Here is a 15,959-nt window from a genome sequence, read left to right on the forward strand (position 1 = left end):
ATTATATATATTTATGCATAATTATATATTTATATATTATATATTATGTATTATATATTTATATATAATGTATGATATATTTATATATTTATGTATTATAGTATATATAATATATAAATATATATTTTGTGTGTGTGTGTGTTTGTGTCATCCTGGGGTGGGAGCAATTATCAAGGGTTTTAGACCTAAATTCCTTCATCTCACTCTGCTGTGCTTTGAATTAAAATAAGTGTCCTTAAACTTGGTTATATTAGAGTCATGAGAAAATTTCAAAAAATAAGTGTATCAAAATGGCATTCTGAAAGATACTGATTCAATTGGTCTGTAGTAGGGACCAGGCAGCCAGGGTCCAGAAACAATAAAATAAAATTATCAGACATTCCAAGAGTATGTTTTCAACATGACCGTCAAATTGGTGGGATAATATGGGGATAATATAACAGAGGAATGAGGGCCAGGTAAGTTCCAATGATAATGATTATTGGGATAATAGTAGAAATCCATAATGATACAGAGATGGCTCTGAAACTGGGGTTACAACTTCGGGGGATGCTGTCAGAATTACAGAACTACTCAGAGAACCAAACAGAGGCAGTGGTGCACGAGTTTACTAACTGTAGAAACCTAGAAAAACTTCCTCATGGAATCGTCAAACTGGAGTTTTGATTATCTAATTCTTTCCATGGTTACCTGGCTTCTGTAGCAATTGGATAGTGAGAGGAGATCAATTTCTGAGGGGCTCAGGTTTTTACAGCTTTCCATTCGCCTCCACCGGCTAAACCAGATCCCTTAGGTTTGATCACAAATCAGAATCGGGAATTAGGCAGACCTGGCCGGGCGCAGTGGCTCACGCCTGTAATCCCAACACTTTAGGAGGCCGAGACGGGCCGATCACGAGGTCAGGAGATCGAGACCATCTTGGCTAACACGGTGAAACCCCGTCTCTACCAAAAATACAAAAAATTAACCAGGCATGGTGGCGGGTGCCTGTAGTCCCAGCTACTAGGGAGGCTGAGGCAGGAGAATGGCCTGAACCCAGTAGGCAGAGGTTGCAGTGAACCGAGATCTGCCACTGCACTCCAGCCTGGGAGACAGTGAAACTCCGTCTCAAAAAAAAAAAAGAATTAGGCAGACCTTAAATCTTGTGCTATGGGCTAAGTGCAACTATAAACTGGAGAAATGCATGTATAGTACTAAGCCACAACAAGAGAAAAGAACTTGAACTGTGTTGTAATGTGTCATAGAAACATTATGGACAGATTCAAAGGTCAAAAAGAGCTGCCACTTTTATGTAAAAGGCCGTGCACTGAGGGTTTATGTGAATTCAAAATCATGAAGTTGGTTATCTCTGTGCAGGATTATTTCCCCTGTCCTAAAAGGAGTGCGTAGCCAGATGTTCAGGAACACGGATTTATAGACTTGTGCAGGGAGTGTGAAAAATATACTCTAATTTCACATTCAGGGTAGAAAAACCATTCTAGTAAGCTCTCTTCTCCAACGCAGTAGAAAGAGATGTGTAGGCTCAGAAGTTCAGTTCACATAAAGGTGATTTACAGACAGAAACTGATAAACAATTGCATGGTCACCTTAAAGAGGCCTCCAAATCCTCACTGATGGTAAAGTTAACCAGGGAGAGGAAGTAAAGGAGTTGAATTAAGCAGACATCAGGGACAAAAATTGACAAATGGAAACCAGGCCTGAGACACCAAGGTGTCTTAGGAAACGGGAAGTAATGCAAGTCTATTCCTTAGAGACGTACGTCCAACAAGCAGGTCCCAGTGCATGAGAATAAGTACCCAGTCTCATTTGAAGACTTCCCACAGAATTACTGCTAATATATATGATACAGTGGTGCATATGCCAGATCACTGCCCTCGTTTGTCCTCTCATCCTCTTGCATTTTTCAGACTCCAATGTGACTTTCCACAGCATTACTTTGGTAGTGACAAAGATGTAAATTTAGTTTCTTATTGATCCAAGGCATCTTTTTCTACCACAACCAGAGATATAAACCTTGGAAGAAAAGAGCTTAAATCTCCAGGTTTTCCCTATCCCTCATCTCTAAGATTTGCACATGGAAATCTGAAGGCTATAGTCTGATCCTGACACTATCTCCAGGGTTTCCAAGTGGAATTATGCTCATCCTAGAAGAAGGAGTAAAGAAGAGGGTGAGGAAAATGATTCTAAATAAAAGAAGTCCCAAGGCTACACAAGTGTATATCCTTCCTCTTGATGTGGAAGGTCTCAAAGCTATAAATAATGAAACATTGAAATGAGGTAGAGAATTGTATTCACCAGAAGTGCACGGTGAGTATTTTATATGAGAAAGTATTCAGCGTAAGCAAAAAAAAAAAATGTGCGTCATTGAACATGGAGTCACTTGATCCTCCAACCATCTTAGGAAGCCGGGCACGTCAGGGTGTCAAGAGTATGAATCCCAGTGGACACTTATGACTAGAAAGTGGTGCACTAGAACAGGCTGTAAGGAGAGTAAGAAGGAGAAAAGGAAATGAGTCAACTAACCCTGAGAAAACCAGAGAGATCTTTAGCTGCTGTTGCTTGTATGAAAGTTTGTGGAAAGTTTATGATTTCTGGAAAGTTTTCTTCATGGTGCATTGTGTAAAACCCTAGAGTCAGTCCCTTTAAAGAGATAAACTATAAGCAAATTATTCTTTTATTATTCTTTTATTCTTTCAGGTTGATGGGATTGTATTTGTACATAAATGATGTGCATATTCATTCATCTATTATTTTATTCATACCCTCAAAAACAATTCTTGGGTTCCTACTGTGTCCTAGGCATTGTTTAGGGATTTTTTATGTGATTTTTCTATAGGGAAGGAGACACATGGGTGCCCCGGATTTATCAGGATAATGTAATAGGAAAAGAAATCAATCTGTTCATCATATTCCATGCAAACCCACTGAAGACTAGCATCCTTTCATGATTTTACAACAGTTACTGAAAACAACAGAGACATGTATGAATTCTTCAAAGTCCTATAGTATCACCTGAGGTGGGAACATTCTGAAAGTTTTATATGATTACCTATTCACATTGAAGAAGAATCTTCACGGAAAATATGACAATGCCTCTGAAGAGGGCATTATATTAAATAAGATGCCACATTCTAGGGAAAATAGTTTTGTAATATATAAGAAATCTTTTGTCTACAAATAGTGTTAAACCTGGTTCAGATTGGTTTACAAGTACACAATTTGTGCATTCATGTAAGCGGAAGTTCAGAGAGAGGGAGGTTTTCAAGGTTGGCTTAACTTCGCATCTGCTTAATTTCTTTGTGTTCTTTCAGTGAGGCCTTTCTTTATATGTTGTTTCATCTCCCTGCTGACTTCTCTCAGAGGAGGAAAATGGGTGCAGAGTTCCAGGCCTTATCGCTACAGGTAATGGCAGTAACAGGAAAAGCAAGTCTGTCTTCTGGTGCCTCTCCCTTAAGAACGCAGAAACTGCATTCCAAGAAAACCCAGAAGGCCGCCTCCTCCTTCCCATTTGCCTGAATTGGGTCACATGCCTAGTCATGAATCAATTCCTTTGGCCAAGGGAAATGTCATGTTTTGAATAGCCAAAGCTTGATTTTCTGAATTACTCACTGCGAAAAGGAATATGTTGCCCTTCAACCAATCAGGTCCACCCATAAAACTAGGGAAGGGATAGAATTCCCCTAAAGCTTCCGTGCCGCATGGGCAAGAACTAGACTCCTGGATGAACACTAACTATCATAATGAAGGGGGAAGAGGTAACAGATGATCATCAGGCAAAAATCCACTGCAGGAAATCTTGTCCTCCACAGAAAAGCCTCCTAATGCTGTCTACCTAAAGAGAAGAATGGAGCCATTCAGCATCCTGGCAATATATTTGGCCACATGGATGCTCTGCAGCATTTGATAAACAGGCCTTGTTGACAAGTTTACACTTCATAGATTTCATGTTTCTATGCATTCCTATGTAATTGTGTTAATGCTACAACCAAGAGGCAATGGGGTCAGTTTGCTAGGGGCCTTTCTCCTTGATTAATGAAAAATGGAAAGGTTTTGGAAGAGTATTTCATGTTTTCCTGAGTATTGTTATTTGTTTACAAGATAAAAACCTTTACTTGATGATAAAAATACTAATATTATCTGATAGGTAACACCGTATGAGAATTATCTTAAAGATTCAGGCAAAATGTGGTAAACTCACTGCAGATTAATATATGGCAATCTTATTCTGAAAGAGGACTTCTAGTGAATTGTCTGTGTGACATTTATTAACAATTTAAAATGTACTCGCAGTGATTGCAAAGAAAGCATTCATTAAATTAGGAGAGTTTCTCTACCAGCTATGTTCATGGATGCCATAAACTTTTAAGATAAAACAGCAATAAAAGTTATTGACAATTATACACTACAATTGAAGTGTGTTTATTTTTCCATAGATATTTTGTATAGGATTATATAGCATGTTCTTGAGATAAATATTGCTATAAGAATTGATTTATGGTCTGAATCATCAAGCTCTAAGGCATTAACTTGGTAAGTAAGTGAAATATATTTTTCCTTTCTTACTTTTAAAATTTGTACTAATCAGAAATACATTTCTTTGTGAATACAACTAAATAAAAATATTAATAATTCCAATTAGTATACTCCAACAGATGATGCAAATCGAGCCAAATTAGGAAAATTCAAATAGCTGTTGACTCTTTTTTTAGCCAGTCCTTAATTGTAAGAAGTCATGTATACTTTAAATTTTGTTTTCCCCATAGTTGAGTGTTTTTATAAACTTTCTCAGAATATTTCTCTTTCTATTCAAGGATCCCTTCAGGAATATATACAACTTCAGTGTTTTATTATTCTTAAATATAATTCCTCGTTGCCTTGTTGTTGGTTTTCTCATTTAGCAATTATTGTTCATAACAATGTCCAACTAATCAACCATTGTCTTCCTATATTTTCACAATAGTAAGAGATCATCTTCTTTTTTTCTTTTCTTTTTTTCTTTTTCTTATTGCTGTCTCACTCTGTTGCCCAGGTTGGAGTGCACTGGCATGAACTCGGCTCGCTGCAACCTCCGACTCCCAGGTTCAAGCGATTCTCCTACCTCAGCTTCCTGAGTAGCTGAGATTACAGGCACTTGCCACTACACCAGGCTGGTTTTTGTATTTTTAGGGAGGTGGGGTTTCACCATGTTGGCCATGCTGGTCTCGAATTCCTCACCTCAGGTGATCCACCTGACTCAGCCTCCCAAAGTGCTGGGATTACAGGCGTGAGCCACCGCACCCAGCCTGAGATCATCTTTTAAGCCATATAGCTGATAAAAAATAAAGAAAGAAAATTAAAAAAGGGACTCTGATATCCACGTTGGCCTTAAGCAAGAAGTAGGCTTGATTCCCAACCACTCGCATCTGTGGGTAAGGAGTGGAAACCAAGAATAGAATGATTAGAATTACAGACACTGATAATTTTAAGAACAACATTTTTTAAAAAGTATTTAGATACAGATATATAATGGGATAAAAGACAGGTATTAAAGTAATTATGCATAGCTTCTTTATCTGTTGGTCCACAGAAAATCCAGGCTATATCAAGTAAAAATAATAAACTACAAAGGAACATGTAAAATATGACCCTATTCTTGTCCAAACTATATTTATATGTAAATATTTTGCTAATAGCATTTATCCATAAAGATAAATTGAAGGTGAATTTTTGGTTTTTTATTCTTTTCTATATTCTTTCAAATTTTCTAAAAGACTATATATTAATTTCCATTAACCTTCTAAAAAAGTTATAATTCTATTTTCAGTTCTAAGTACAGTTAAAAACTGTCAACCAGAAGTGGATATAAAATAATTTAAACAAATTGAGTAATTATAAAGTTAATTACATGCTGTTTGTCTCTCTCTTAACCTAAATCCCACCCTCTTGATTAACAACTGATACCTTTGTCTTTTTGCCTAGTAACGAAGTGTAGTCACTTTTCTAGGCCATAATCTTGTATCATCCAGCAATATGTTTGTAATCCTTTTTTTGCATTTGCATTATAGTCAGCCTTGGTTAGTCTCAAGTTGCCTTTTACATGAGAAGACATGCTCCTTACCTAATATGTGGACTGTAATTTTCCAGAAGGCTAGCTTGACTGATGGATCAGCTAACTCTGCTTTTTCCTAAATACACTTGGTTTCTTTCTTTCAGATATCATATGCCTGTCTTAATTGAGGCTCTTCCCTAATAGGAAAGAGTTTTAGTAAAGAGTCTCAGTTTTCAATGCCAGTGACCCTTCAACCATGAATTCTCCAGAGGTTCTCAGCTTTCAGTTCTGTCCTTTCTATACATTTTTTCTTGCTAGGAGCTCTAGGTTTGTGGTCACAGGTGAACCTTTAGCATCCGGTGGCTGTATCTAAGTTTTAAAGTACTCATAGTGAATCATACTTCTAATGCAAATACTAATAAAAATAAAACTGAACGTTTTGTTATTTTTTAAGTTAGATATTGTATTTCTTTTTTAAATGTTTTTTATTTTATTTACACTTTTTAATTACTAGATAAAAAGCATTGGCATTAGCACGCCTGTTAATGTACCTGATGAGACAGAGCAGCTTAGCTCAGCAAGGGGAACCCAAATAGGTCTCCTACTCTGGAGTGAGATTGTCTCAGCACCCTAAAGACAGTCCTGTGGAGAAACTTGATGACCTGATCCCAAATCACTGCTACTGAAAATTCAGGAGGACTTCAGGCTAAAATTTCCCTCCCAAATAGCAAAAAATCTAGATTCCATTATGACTTGGCAGAGCTAGTGAAATTATGATTTCATATCTTCCTCTATATAGAAAAGTATAGGCAACTAGACAATTAACCCATAATCTGGAATGAGAAGGAAATAGAATATATCACAATAGAAACCCTGAATTTAACCACCTCCACTGTTTTAATAAGAAAAGTAAGAGTTCTGAAAAATTTCACAATAAATTTTGAATTGAAATAATTTACCAGTTACTTAATTAATTAAAATTTACTTAATTACTTAAGTTACTTAATTAAAAAGTTACTTAATTACTTAATTAAAAAGTTAATTAAAAGTTACTTAATTTAAAAGAATTTACCAGTTACTTAAGAACGATACTAGAATGCCCCTTATAATGAATTACCTTTTAGAAAAACAAACAAAAATATTAACTGATGATCAACCTTCTACTGGTTTAGATTTCCAAGGGATTAGCCATGCATATAGTTATTCTTCTTTTTTCCTATCAATAAAAACCAAGGTGAGACCAATTAAGTGGGGATTGTCTTCACTGTGTTTAGAACTGAGGTGGTTGCAACACACTGAATGTGAGTAGCTTCTTTAAAGAGACAGAATCTCAAATCTTATAGCCACATCTACCATTTCAGTATTGTAATCCCCTAACAAGTTCATCCTGCCCTCAGCATAGATGAAACCAATTCTTTGAGACCATGGCATTGCAGTAAGGAAAGAGTTTAATAAACACCAAGCTTAGTCACTTAGTAGACAAAGTTAGGAAGGTGAAGTCCCATGCCTCTCCTTACAGGTGTGCCTGGAAGGTAGGCGCCGCTAGAGTATCCCTCTTTAACCAAAAAGTTAAGTGGGAAGTGACTGGGGTGATGGAGTAGGAAATGAGAGAGCACTTTTCTGAGAAACCCCAGAAAATAGTGTATTTCTTGGTACTCTGTTCTGTAATGTAACCTGAATGATGTATAATAAGGAATTTTGCTGGTCTTTGTCTCTGGTTCCTAGGAGGGAGGCTCTAAACCCTTGGAATTTCCCAAGTGGTAGGGAATGTCTTTGTTTTTAATCATGGCCCCTGGAAATTTGTCTGAGTTTGTGCTAATGAGATGATGCATAGCGGGCCCTTGAATAGTTTCAAGAATGGGGCTGCCCTTGCTGGAAAGACCAATCACCCATTTACAGGACTGAAACTTTGATCCAGCCCAATCCCAAGGAGGAGAAAGGGGCTGGAGATTGGGTCCAATCACATGGCCAATGATTCAGTCAATAGTGCTTCTATGGAAAGGCCCCAACAAAAACTCTGAACACCTGAAGATTGAATGAGCTTCTGGGTTAGTAATATACACTGATGAGCCAAGAAGGTGATATAGCCTGAGGACAAGGAAACTTGGCATCTAGGACCTTCCCAGACCTCATACTGTCCATCTCTTCTTTTGACTGGTCCGGATTTGTATTATTTACAATAAAACTATGATTATATGTATAGAACTTTGTTGAGTTCTAGGAGTCATTCCAGCAAATTATCAAACCTGACAGGGTAGTGGGAGCCCCCAAATTAGTAGCCAATTGACAGAAGTACAGATGGCCTGAGAAATCTGAAATTTGCAGTTGGTGTCTGAAGTGAATGTAGTCATATAGGTGTTAAGTTTAGCCTACAGCTGTCCACTTACATATTTTAAGTTCAGCCTAAGGGTTTCTCTGCACATTGTAAACTATCCTAAATTGAGTTGTAAACAGACTGTAGCCTTCTCTTATGCCAGTCCCGGAGTTTTGGACTGTCAAAGGCGGCCAACTCTTCAAACAATGTTCAAATAAGGCAGATGCCAAGCTGTAACCAATTCAGTTGTTTTTTGTACCTCACCTCTATTTTCTGTACCTCACTTTCCTTTTTCTGTTCATAAGTCTGCCACCATGTGACTGCACTGGAGTCTCTGAGCCTACTCTGGCCTTGGAGACTACCCAATTTATGAATTGTTCTTTGATCAATTAAACTCTTTTAAATTTAATTTGGCTAAAGTTTTTGTTTTAACAGGTGGTGTCAAAAGTAGAATCCAAAGCAGAGCTTCTAACAACCCCCAGGAGTGCTGAGTGACCAAACAAGCTATCATTGTGTCCATTGCTCCCTCAGGGCAACTGAGGATCATGGTAAGTTTTCTCTTGGATTGTAACGCTCAACAGATTTGGGTTTTGAGCTCCCCAAGTTTCTTTGAGCATATTTCTGATCCAAACTGGGTTAGGAAGTTGTGACAGAATCTTGACTGGGTCCAGGATCAGATTGGATCTGATAACTAACTGACTTGAATCCAGTTAGAGGCCTCTTATGTCTGACTGGGTCAGAAAGAAACTGGTAGTAAATGGCAGTATTGCAGGAAGTATAACGGCTTCTGGAAATTCATAGGGATTTTTGCGTTCTACCTCCTTTGTTTCATTTTTCTTACATGCTTAGGTAGGGGAAAAAATCATTGGCTACATTGATCAAGGGGACCTGAGTGCCAAATATTATTTGAGATAAAAATGGAATCCTTAGTTTCTGAAGAACTGAATAACTTCCAGCTTACACAGGCATATATATTAGGCCCTGGAAGCAGCAAATTCTTACAGAAATGGCAAAATCTTCTAAAGAGAAGTTACAGTGGAACATTCCAAATTAACAACACTGCACTGCAGAAGTGCATTTGAAAATAAGGACTCCCAAATTAGTCTCATCTAGGGATGCCTACCGACATGCAGAAGCTTCTAAAAAGATTTCAGTATTTTTTATTTAAAGACTTTATAAAAGATAAATAAAAAGCGTCAGTGACTAACTGATAAGAAAAATTAAATCTGCTAACATTTTGGCTTAGATACTTTTCCAATCCAGAGGTGGAAAGGAAGCTATCTTATATAAAGTGTTTATAAAAAGTAGGCACTCAGATATAATAGGCTTGTTTCTTTTTTAGGTGTATTGATGCAGAGGCCAGGCATAGAAAATGCTTTCTTTGCCCTGTTCCTTAGGGGCTTCGCCCTGAACTGAATAATTTTAGCTAAGAAATGGTAGCTAGGTTGAAAAGAACACCCTTTTGACTAAAATACACCTTTCTGGGATTTAATTGGCTATCTTGAGACTCTTTTGTAAAAGAAATGTAAATCTAAAAGGGAAATATCCATTTTTAAGAATGTCAGCCTATGCACATTAGAAATACTTACTATCCTTCTAGATTTACAAAATAAGTCATACCTTTGTTTAAGGTACTTTTCTGGCCATCTTGTCTTAAGTAAACTTTTATTTGAGCAGTTTTTTCCCCCGGTTTGAGCAAATGATGATACAATATTTAGGCGTAAAATCTTAGCTCTATGCTAATGAAATAGAAATTTGTTTTTGTTCTACCTAAGATTTGTCCCTTTAGAAATGAAATCTATTGCCTAGTTAACAAGTCCCTAGAACAATGAAACAGGTAACTGGAAGATTGATAGATCAAATGGGGAAGAAACACTATTTAAAAGCTGACAAATGAATATACTTTATGAAAGCTATAACATCTGCTTCCTTGTGTTTGTATGTCTATGTGCATTATGTGTCTGTGATAATATTTGGAAAAGTTAGTTTTCAAATTGTTAGTAAAATATAAATGATTTCGAAATTATCAGCTAAATATAATTAGACACTTGCTTGATTTGACTGTGAGCTTATGCCTTTGGTTTAGAGTCTGGATTTAGGTTGCCATCATGAGGTCTCGTGACATGTTCTTAGTGCCTAGACCAGCAGCTGCAAGCCAGAATCAAGTCCAATATGGCCTTTTCTTTCTCTGCTTTCTCTGTTTTGCCTCCTGGCTATTTAGGGAGGGGTTGTATCCTCCAGTATAGTCCTTCAGGTATAGCCTTGTCTTCTGTCCTGATGGGCTCAGACAGGCCCTGAACTTCATAGTCCTCCTTGGTGCCATGTGGCTACTTCGGAAGTAGAATGAGTGGGGGAAGATATTGGGGAGGCTGTGTCATACTTTCAAAATGCTTTTCAGTAATTTAAAATCTTAGAGTCATGTTATGTCAAATTAAGTAATTGATCATCATAAAATGTCTAAGTCATCTGTAGGTGAAAATACTGAAATATCAATTATTAATCATGAGTTTAAGCCTATATGTATTGACATGTTATTTTTACATGGTATAGAAAAACTAAATATATTCACATCTGCTAATAAACAATAATTTGAAGAAGTATCTTTCTAAAAAATTATAAAATGATTTTTATCTACAAATACTGATATAAAAGAGTTAAAAATTACTTTCTAGGGTTTTCACTAGAAATTAGGGTTACTGGCCGGGCGCGGTGGCTCAAGCCTGTAATCCCAGCACTTTGGGAGGCCGAGGCGGGCGGATCACAAGGTCAGGAGATCGAGACCACAGTGAAACCCCGTCTCTACTAAAAAATACAAAAAATTAGCCAGGCGCCGTGGTGGGCGCCTGTAGTCCCAGCTACTCAGGAGGCTGAGGCAGGAGAATGGCGGGAACCCGGGAGGCGGAGCTTGCAGTGAGCCGAGATCGCGCCACTGCACTCCAGCCTGGGCAACAGCGTGAGACTCTGTCTCAAAAAAAAAAAAAAAAAAAAAAAAGAAATTAGGGTTACTAAGAGTTAAAAACTACTAGATATGAAGAAAGCAATTCTGTATACAAAGTGTATAAGCAAAAGTAAAATATGCATTTAATGAAAAAAATTATAAAGACATAAATATATGTGTTAAAAATTTTGTCTGGTTTAAAGTTACATAAAGGCTTCAAACTGAAGGGGTAAAAGAAAAATAGATAAAACAAGATAAACGTTACAAGTTGGGGAAAATGTAAAATGAAAGGTTTATGGAAATCTTGTGTGGTTAAAAGATGACAGAATTCATAAATTTATGACATTTTATTAAAATTAATTTTAGTGTTGATAATACACTAATACAAAAGTAAAAGTTGGTTTTAACTTTTGAACAAAAATTTTATGTAGTATTAATAATACACAGCAAAATATTTTTGTTAACCTTTTGAGTAAACTGCAGAAAGGGGGAAAAGGGAAAAGAAAGTAGAAGAAACAAATTCTGTTTTGTGCTGTCTTAGGTCTTTTTATTGTTTGGAAAACAGTCTTCTTTATCAGAGAGTACAGGTTTTTACTTTTAAGAATCTTTTACTTATCACTTTGGCTAAATAAATGACTGTTGTTTTAGGATGACCTGTGATCCTATTTTGGTCATATTGTAACCCTTTGAAATAGTTGACAGGCTCCCCAAATTTCAGCTCCAAAATTAAGTCTTTTATGACCTCAAACTTTGAGATGCTACGGAGGGACCCTGAAGCATCCAAAAGAGAGGCACACAGGATTTTTGACATATTAAGTTACATGGGAAGCATTGTAACTTAATATGAAGAAAAAATTATGTTTAACGTTCTTTTTTATATTTTAATGAATTTTAATTATATTTTAATTTTATATATATATATATATATATTTTTTTTTTTTTTTTTTTTTTTTGAGACAGAGTCTCGCTCTGTCGCCTAGGCTGGAGTGCAGTGGCCGCATCTCAGCTCACTGCAAGCTCCGCCTCCCGGGTCTACGCCATTCTCCTACCTCAGCCTCCCGAGTAGCTGGGACTACAGGCGCCCGCCACCTCACCCGGCTAGTTTTTTGTATTTTTTTTTTAGTAGAGACGGGGTTTCACCGTATTAGCCAGGCTGGTCTCGATCTCCTGACCTTGTGATCCGCCCGTCTCGGCCTCCCAAAGTGCTGGGATTACAGGCTTGAGCCACCGCGCCCGGCCTTTAATTTTATATTTTAATGAATGTTATTAATATGTTTCAAAATTCTAATATGTCTGGGTACTATCATTCAAAATTATGTTTATGTTTTGTTTTGTTTTGTTTTGTTTTTGTGATGGAGTCTTGCTCTGTCACCCCGGCTGGAGTGCAGTGGTGCAATCTCGGTGCACTACAATCCCTGTCTCCTGGGTTCCAGTGATTCCCCTGCCTCAGTCTCCTGAGTAGCTGGGACTACAGGCACACGCCACCATGCTCGGCTAGTTTTTGTATTTTTAGTAGAGCTAGGGTTTCACCATGTTGGCCAGGATGATCTCGATCTCCTGACTTTGTGATCTGCCAGCCTCAGCCTCCCAAAGTGCTGGTATTACAGGCGTGAGCCACCATGCCCAGCCTATGTTACGTTTTCACAAACCACAGAAATAACCAAATTTCCTTGTCAATTGTGTCTTCACCTATAACTATTTAAAGTCATTTCCACAGTTAATTGCTTAATTCTGATGCAGTTTCTGAAAACTTCACAAGCATGCAAAATCCTAGAATACGATGTCTTTAAGGAGGTTCATGAAAGGATACGAAGGACCCTGAGAAGCACTCTTGAATACAGGTTTCTCATAATTTTAGAATCATATTATTTGGACTGGGCAAGAATTCCTGCAACTTTAATGAAGAGGCTGACTGGTTTATAAAATGGCTAACCCACGGACGACAAAAATTAATTGAATACCAAGAAAATAATTTGCCAGATTTTCACACTAAATTAGCCAGTACAAAAAATTGTTTAGATATACAATTTGAATGAACTCCATGGTCTAAGTCAAATTACCTGCAATAATCCATCAGTTGTCAGAGTTATGCACCTTAATTGGAGAAACAACTGGCATTCAAGAGGACATTAATCCAGCATTAAGCATAAACTCAGGGAGAACCAGGATGGCCGCTTGTACTTCTTGAGTCCTTTAAGTTTTTGTTATTAGAAGCTGTGCATTCCACGGCTTATTAAGAAAAAGATTAAATTATCTGAATTAAGATTATATATTGGTGTGGTGACTTCTAAATTACCGAAATAGTTTATGACCAATGCTTGGTTTATCAAGCCCATATGCCTGAGAAGACGATCAAAATGTCAGGTACGTTCCACTACCTGATGGGCCATGTAAGCATTTATGGAGAGATTTTATTCAGTTATCATTTTCAATTCATGTTTTCTGGTTGTATAAAAGCTTTCCCTGCAAGAGGGCTGTTGTAACAGTAGCTCATTAAACCAAAGTGCATTTCCACCGGGTAAAGAAAGCTTTTCATGGTCCACTGGCTGAGGAAAATCAACCCTTTCACAATCTAGAAACCAAAGATTAGATCTTCTGAGAACATCAGAGAAAGACTGTCCTTGCCTTGCACACTGCAGCAAAACTTTGGGATCCTGAACCTTGGGTTCATAACCTTTCAACCCAGAAGGGTCTCTCTGCACTCTAGGAACTGTATACCCATTGGAAAACTTAAGATAAAGTTAACCAGGGACGTTTCTCCACAAAATAAGACAGCATCCTTGATGTGGACAGCTTTTTCCCAAGAGTATAGATCAAGACTTCTCCACTATTATGAGATTCTTATCTTTCATTTTTCCCTTGCTTATGCCTCTATGAATGATAGAAGTGAAAAGGGGGTTCATTGTGCGCACTCATGGGGTGTACTTTTATTTGTGAAGAATTTTGCAATCAGCCCAATATGTGAATAACCTTATGCCTTAATAGATGGAAGATGGAAGCCCAATATAGGTGAGAAATTTTAATGGTACACATGTTAGCTCATACTCAATCAGAAACAGAATATTTTTCCACTCCTCTTAACCTTCATCGTGGGTTAAAGAGAACACTGCCAGGAGGTCTTTACTGTTTGAGAAGGGCATCATTTGTTAAGCTCTTTTTTCCATGGTTTACAGTAAATGAGGCAATGATTAGAAATTTATCCCACATTATAGGCTCCATAGCAGATTCTACTGTAAAGGCTACGGTTACACAACACACTGCAAATTCTCTTGGGAAAGTTATACTAAATTGCTCTAGATGACTTACTGGCTGAACAAAGAAGTATCTGTGCAACTGCTGTCACTTTTTATTGCCCATGGAGAAATACATCCCATCGGGTATTATAGAGATTCAGTTGTAGAGGATTAACAAAGAGATTATTTAAAGTGAGCAGATTCTTTATCTAGTTTATTCTTTTATCTATTTGCTTTTAGTCAGTGTGGTTTGTGGGGACCCTAGCTAAGGAGCATACTCCAAGCTCTTGGTAATATCCTCCTGATAGACATAATAGTAGTCTCCCTGGTATGCTGTATTCTCTCAAATGTTTTAAATGTTTGCATGCAGTTATCTCTAGAATGTCAATGGTCTCTCTTTAAACTGGAACGACCGGAGTTGAAAGAAATGAGTGACTGTGAGGTCAATGTAACCTATGGATGACATGGTGAGACTAGAAACCCCAAATGAGGGTAACTGAGAGTGGCCCTAAGGCCCTAAGATTTTGTCATACTCTCACTTAAATGAGAACCTAACCAAAATGGGGGAATTTTTTCACAAAATTATATAAGGCCATTGTTTTGGACTGAACTCATGCATGAGACCCCAACAGACCAGACCAAACCAAAACAGAGTCACTTGCAGTAAATGTGGCATAACCAAACTAAGACTTCAAGAAAACACATAGATCTTAGAAATAACCAGGTTTGTTTTTCTCCTTTAACAAGACATTCTAGCATAGGGAGGTACCCTCTCTAACCCTTACAAAAAATAACCAGAAATCCTTGTTCCTACCTTACAAAACCCACTGTTCTGCCATCTCCCAGTGGGTTTCAAGATCAAATAAGCACATGTATGATGGTGATAGTGACATCAATGACTAAAGTTTTAGTCATCTTCTCAAAATTGAGAGGATGACCAAAACGGGGAAATTGTTCAATCAAGTTTAGCCTAAAGCTGCCTCTTTACATATTTTAAGTTCAGCCTAAAGGTTTTTCTATACATTGTAAACTATAACCTAAAAGGAGTTGTATACAGACTACAGCCAATTCTAGTGCCAATTACTGAATTTTGGCCAAAGGTGGCCAACTCCTCAAACCATGTTCAAATAAGGCAGACACCAAGCTGTAACCGATCTGGCCATTTCTGTACCTCACTTCCATTTTCTCTAAGTCATTTTCCTTTTGCTGTCCCTAAATCTTCTTCCACCCTGTGGCATCACTGAAGTCTCTGATCCCACTCTGGCTTGGGAGGGTGCTCGATTCATGAATCATTTCTTACTCAAGTAAACTCTTTTAAATTTAATTCAGCTGAAGTTTTCCTTTCTTCTTTTTTAAACCTAAGAATTTTGCCCTAAACCTGTGATATTGAACCTAACTCCAGGTACAGTCAGAACTGCACTGCGCTGAGAAAGTTACCATTGCTCC

The sequence above is a fragment of the Macaca thibetana genome, chromosome 4, assembly GCF_024542745.1.
Source record: "Macaca thibetana thibetana isolate TM-01 chromosome 4, ASM2454274v1, whole genome shotgun sequence".
Classification (NCBI taxonomy): domain Eukaryota; kingdom Metazoa; phylum Chordata; class Mammalia; order Primates; family Cercopithecidae; genus Macaca; species Macaca thibetana.